At 41.4% G+C, this 5,691-nt stretch overlaps 1 long non-coding RNA gene across 1 annotated transcript; it reads right to left on the reverse strand.

The window, feature by feature from the left end:
- Window positions 1–865: 865 nt before the first annotated feature.
- Window positions 866–3,366, reverse strand: LOC139158818 (uncharacterized). The gene is made up of 3 exons (XR_011557744.1): window positions 3,119–3,366; window positions 2,077–2,134; window positions 866–1,372 (listed from the first exon to the last, which is right to left on the reverse strand). It is a non-coding gene; the product is annotated as an uncharacterized lncRNA (long non-coding RNA).
- Window positions 3,367–5,691: the final 2,325 nt, after the last annotated feature.

Genomic DNA, 5,691 nt, shown 5'->3' on the forward strand with positions numbered 1-5,691 from the left:
GGGTCAAAAGCTGACCAACAGTGGTATAAGGATATAAGCAATGTAGGAAAAGGCAGATTTATAAATAAAAATAAATTTACATTTTAGACCTAAAATGGTCACCTAACATCAAAAACATCATCAAAAGAGCACAACAAAGAATGTTCTTTCTGCGCCAGCTCAGGAAACTCAAACTGCCCAAGGAGCTGCTGATACAGTTCTACAGAGGAATCATTGAGTCTGTCATCTGCACCTCTATAACTGTCTGGCTTGGTGCTGCAACCCAACAGGACCGACACAGACTTCAGAGGATAATCAGAACTGCAGAAAAAACAATTGCTGCCAACCTGCCTTCCATTGAGGACCTGTATACTGCACGAGCCAGAAAGAGGGCGGGGGAAATATTTACTGACCCCTCACATCCTGGACATGAACTGTTTTAACTCCTACCCTCAAATCGTCGCTACAGAGCACTGCACACCAAGACAACTAGACACAAGAAAAGTTTTTACTAAACAAATAATTCCCTCAACACTGTCAAACATTTTACTAAGTCTGCACTTCTATTTCTACTAATTTTTTCTCATCATTCCTATCATCCTTTTCCTCCCACTTAGGACTGTATGATTGTAACTTGTTGCTTGCATCCTAAGATTTTTATTAATCTTGATTGTTTCTTTATTGCTTATTTGACCCCTATGACAATCATTAGGTGTTGCACCTCGTGATTCTTGACAAATGTATCTTTTTCTTTTATGTACATTGAGAGCATCTGCACCAAGACAAATTCCTTGTGAGTGCAATCACACTTGGCCAATAAAATTCTATTGTATTCATTTATTATGCTTACAACAGCAGATAACAAGAAAAATTAAAATACTGACAGTTTGTGCCCCCAAGAATTAACAACTAAAAAACCGCAAACCACTTAGAATTAAAATCAACACCACCATTTTCCATATGGTAACTGTAGTCCGTATCAGGAGGCCCATGCTTCAGACTCTGGTGGTGCTTCTTAAGCTCTGACAGAACATTCCTCACTTCTTCGAGGTCTTTCTCAGAGTCAGCCTTCCCTTGGTTGAGATGGACATTTAGCTTGAGACCTCGCACAGATCTTTGTGGAGTTCTTCACTGTATTTCAGCAAAGATTCGTCCTCTAGCTCTAACTGATGACAAAATCTTCTGCAGGTTTTCTGCAGGCCTTCTGTTGTGGTCTTAAATTAATCCATTTTCTCCTGAAGACAACTGTGCTGATCTTTCATCCATCGATTGTCTTTCTGGAATTCCTGGGTCTGAAAGTCAAAGAAGTCTCTCGGTTCATCAACCTGAAGATTGGGACCATCAGTGGTCACAGAGATCTCGTAAGGATACTGACTGTATGCCCATTTCTGACCTGTTTGGAAAATGGAGAGACACAGTCACATCCTCTCTCAGTTCAGGGCCAATTTTTCTCACCTGCCTTCTCTACTCTGTCTTTATCCTACAGTTCTGGAGTCCATCATCTTCTGCTAGCATGAGATGCATGAAGCATGAAGAAACAATGGACATTCTGCAGATGGGTCTCCTGCAGAAGGATCATTTAGATACAATCTACCCAGACCTCAACTAAAAACCACAAGGTTAAAAATGTCGTATTTGAGGCACATCAAGTGAAAACCAACTCTCTGGAGCTGTTCCTAACACTGGGAAAGGTGGAAGGAAAGAGGGGGAAAGGAAAATTTGGGTTTGATTACTGTGTGAATGGGTGAATTTTTGGGAGATTCAAATATCAGACTGGGGACATATTATCCATCTTCCTCTATGGCCACTCAGAATCCACACAGTTTTCTTGCTGTCAATCAATGCTGATCAAACTTGCTGGAGAAGTCTGCAATGCTGACATAGGTGAAGGAAACAGAAGAGAACCCGTAAGCAGCTACAGTGGGGAAGAGGGCAGATTGGGATGCCTGAAGGGCCAAGTTGGGGACAAATCTCCATGGAGAAAATCGATTATGAGCTGCTAGGCATCAACATTCAACTTGATGACACACAATCAATCCATCAATCAGTCAGTCAGTCAGTCAATCAATCAATCAGGCAGGCAGGCAGTTGACTTACAAGTTGTCTTCCAGCTGTAGCCTTCTACTGTGTACTTCCTTTTCACTGTCACCTTAACCTACCAATAAGGAACAGATTAGGGTTAATACAAACCGATGAAGTCATGATGGTGAACCTATGGCACACATGCCAGAGTTAGCACGCAGAGCTCTCTCTGTGGGCAGGCGCACCGATGCCCCAGCTCAGCCAGGGTTTCTGAGAGTTGCAATGCTCATTGGCCAGCTGGTCATTGAGTTTCAGTGCTTTGGCCTTCCAGCTTGGGCACTCTGGATCTAAAACAGTGGTTCTCAACCTTTCTAAGGCCGCGACCCCTTATTTATTTATTTATTTTATTTTTTATTTATTACTTAGATTTGTATGCCTTAATATAGTTCCTTGTGTTGTGGTGACCTCCAACAATAAGTCTAGTGCCAATTCTCCCAACAGAGCTTTGAGCTGATTGGCAGGAAGGTCAGAGAGACTGTAAACGCCTGATTGGTCGGATTGTAAAATATGTTCCAAGATGCTAGAATAGAAGCTTTAGTTCCTAATGCCAGGGGAAATTTGTCTTTTCCCACGGTCTCAGGCGACCCCTGTGAAATGGTCATTCGATCCCCAAAGGGGTCCTGACCCCCAGGTTGAGAACCACTGGTCTAAAAGGTTTACCATCACTGGCCTAAAGCATTCATGAAATTACAGTATAAAAACTTTGTGTAAAAACCACAAAGTTGGTCCCTTTGAGGCACGGATGCCTTCAACTCCCAGAATTTTGCATGCTGGCTGGGTGGAGAATTCTGGGAGTTGAAGTCCCCCCATGCCTTAAAGGGGCCAAGTTTGAGAAACACCAACAAAATCCCCCAACACTGATCTCTCTTCAAACTATCCTGACTTCCCATTTGATTCTGTGTCCAACTCAATTTATATCATCACTCAAAAACCTCCAAAGGAGTCGGCATCATCTCTCATTCTTTGTGGCCATCTCTGCATTTCCTTGATGCTTCTGATAACAGGAAAAGTTGGCAACCAAGTGAAATTAAGATGGAACACCCCGCCAAGTACTTACGAGTCCCATCTCAGCCACGAAAGCCAGGTGGGTGTCCTCAAGCCAGTCTCTCTCTCAGCCTTCACAAGGTTGTTCTTGTGGGGAAGAAGGAATCTTAGATACATTCACTGCCTGGAGCTATTGAGAGAAATAATAAAAGTGGTGTGAAAAATCCAAATATTAAAAATTGAAAATAAATGAGTACGCCAGGCCAAGGGTGCTTGGGAAATAACTACCATATCTGGCCAATGGAATCGCAGTTTAGGTGAATTTCCCCAAATAATTAAGTAGGTCAATCTCTAGCTTTGGGGTCACAATATCCATCCAACTGGGAGAGCCTGACTCCAATTTTTTGGCCCTAAATGTTGCAGGTTTTTCCTAGCGCCCTTCACCGTCAGCCAGCCAGCCCCAGCCCCTTTCTGGAGACAAGAACCTTTGACATAATGGATGAGGAGTTTGGTCTCAGGGATGGAGGCTGCGGACACAGCAGGTATATCAGCACCTCTGTCGTGTCTGACTGAACCCCCTTCTCACTTCTCCCAGCTTTCCCTTAATTCTACCTTAAAGGGAAGGTCTCTCCCTCGGAACTCGGAATTCGGAGCTCGGAATTCAGAATTCGGAACTCGGAATTCAGAATTCGGAACTCGGAATTCCAAACTCGGAATTTGGAACTCTGAATTTGGAATTTGGAATTCGGAACTCGGAATTCCGAACTCGAAATTCCGAACTCGGAATTCGGTAGTTGGAACTCCGAACTCAGAATTCCGAACTCGGAATTCCAAACTCGGAATTCAGAACTCAGAATTCCGAACTCGGAATTTGGAATTTGGAATTCTGAACTCGGAATTCCAAACTCAGAATTTGGAAATTGGAATTCTGAACTCGGAATTCTGAACTCGGAACTCGGAATTAAAAACTCGGAATTCTGAACTCGGAATTTGGAATTCTGAACTCGGAATTCTGAATTCCAAACTCGGAATTCCGAACTTGGAATTCTGAACTCGGAATTCCGAACTCGGAACTCTGAACTTGGAATTTGGAATTCAGAATTCTGAACTCGGAATTCCGAACTCGGAATTTGGAATTCTGAACTCGGAATTCCAAACTCGGAATTTTTATTACAATGTTTATAAACTCTTAGTTCTCTTTATAATTCGTAGAACTATTTCTTTTTTTAATGGTAATTTCAGTTAAGATTACAATTTACAACAAACAATTTACAAAGTGGTGTATCTGTAGAGGAAGAAACTCTTAAAGTTAATTTCTAGGTTCATTGTTCAAAATATTTTTGGTATGTGCAATGTTAAAATATTTTGCTTCATTCTATATTTATAATTTGAGTGTGAGTGATTTTTTATAATTGTAATATTTCATCTATTTTCCTTTAATGCCCGAATTTTAGACTTTTTTATTTTTTATTTTTTAAATAATTAATTCAAAATTATATTTTCCTACAAGAATGGGTCTTTATAATTAACTCCAAAATGTTATTTCAAATTTATCTGAACCCACAGCCATTTGAAACTTTTTAAAATCAAAAATTTAATTACTCTTTTGCTATTTATTCCTTAATTTTTGTCCTTAATAACTTCCTTTGGTAAGGACTGAAGGAAACTCCTTGAGTTCTGTAAAACATATTGATTCAAAGATTCCTAACAACTGAAAAACTCTTAACAAGAGAATTTTCAAAAGTGATTAAATAGAAAGTACACGAACTCAAGTGTCGTTTCAAAGGTGCTGACTCTGGTTTGATCAAGGTGGTTATTCCCTCATCTCCCTGAGCTCTAAACTCGCAGATCATTGGAGTGCCCAACTGTTCAAGACCAGCAGTGGAGACCAGCAGGACGTTCATCTTCCTTTTGTAAGTGGCTTGTTTATTGTTTTCTATACTTATGTTATTCTTATTTAAGTAGTAAGTGCACAAAATAATTACCTTTTTATATATATCTGTGGAACCTCGTGGGATGGCCCAGGCAGGTCTTAAGACAATATAGGGCTCGGTTCCTGTTCGATAATTGGTGACTCCAACTCTTCAGAGAAGTCCCCCATTTCCCTTGAAGTAGAAATTATCTCTAAGCATTTAGGTTACATAAACATTGTTGTGTGTTTTCCCACAAAATCCCACCATTCCCAGGGTTTAAGGAGAAGGGGGAGGTGGTACCTGGGGGGAGAAGAGCGAGGAGTCCTGAGAAGGTCTTCTTCTTCGCTTGTATAGCAAAAAAAACCCTGTACTCTTTTCCAAATTCTCTATGAAGAAAAATAGACACGGCAGAAGACTTGGGAAGCATGAACTTTCTCCCCTACTGCCAGATTCTTCGCATTTGAGATAGCCACACTTACCCTGCACCACTTTCTTTCTGCCATCGTGAAAGGTGGTAGTCTATTCAAAAGAGAACTCCTCAGCCAAAGGAAGCCTAAAAGCCCATTAACTTGGTTTAAACAAGGTTCCAATCGCTCCCATTAAAAATCAAATTGCCCCCCTGTGGGGCGTGGGCCCCACGTTGGGAACCAGGGCCTTAGAATCTCCTCTTGTGGCGATGGCTGTTGATGATGGCCCGGTAAGCACTCTGTTGGAGAGGCTTGCTTCATGGCGG

The sequence above is a fragment of the Erythrolamprus reginae genome, chromosome 2, assembly GCF_031021105.1.
Source record: "Erythrolamprus reginae isolate rEryReg1 chromosome 2, rEryReg1.hap1, whole genome shotgun sequence".
Lineage (NCBI taxonomy): Eukaryota > Metazoa > Chordata > Lepidosauria > Squamata > Dipsadidae > Erythrolamprus > Erythrolamprus reginae.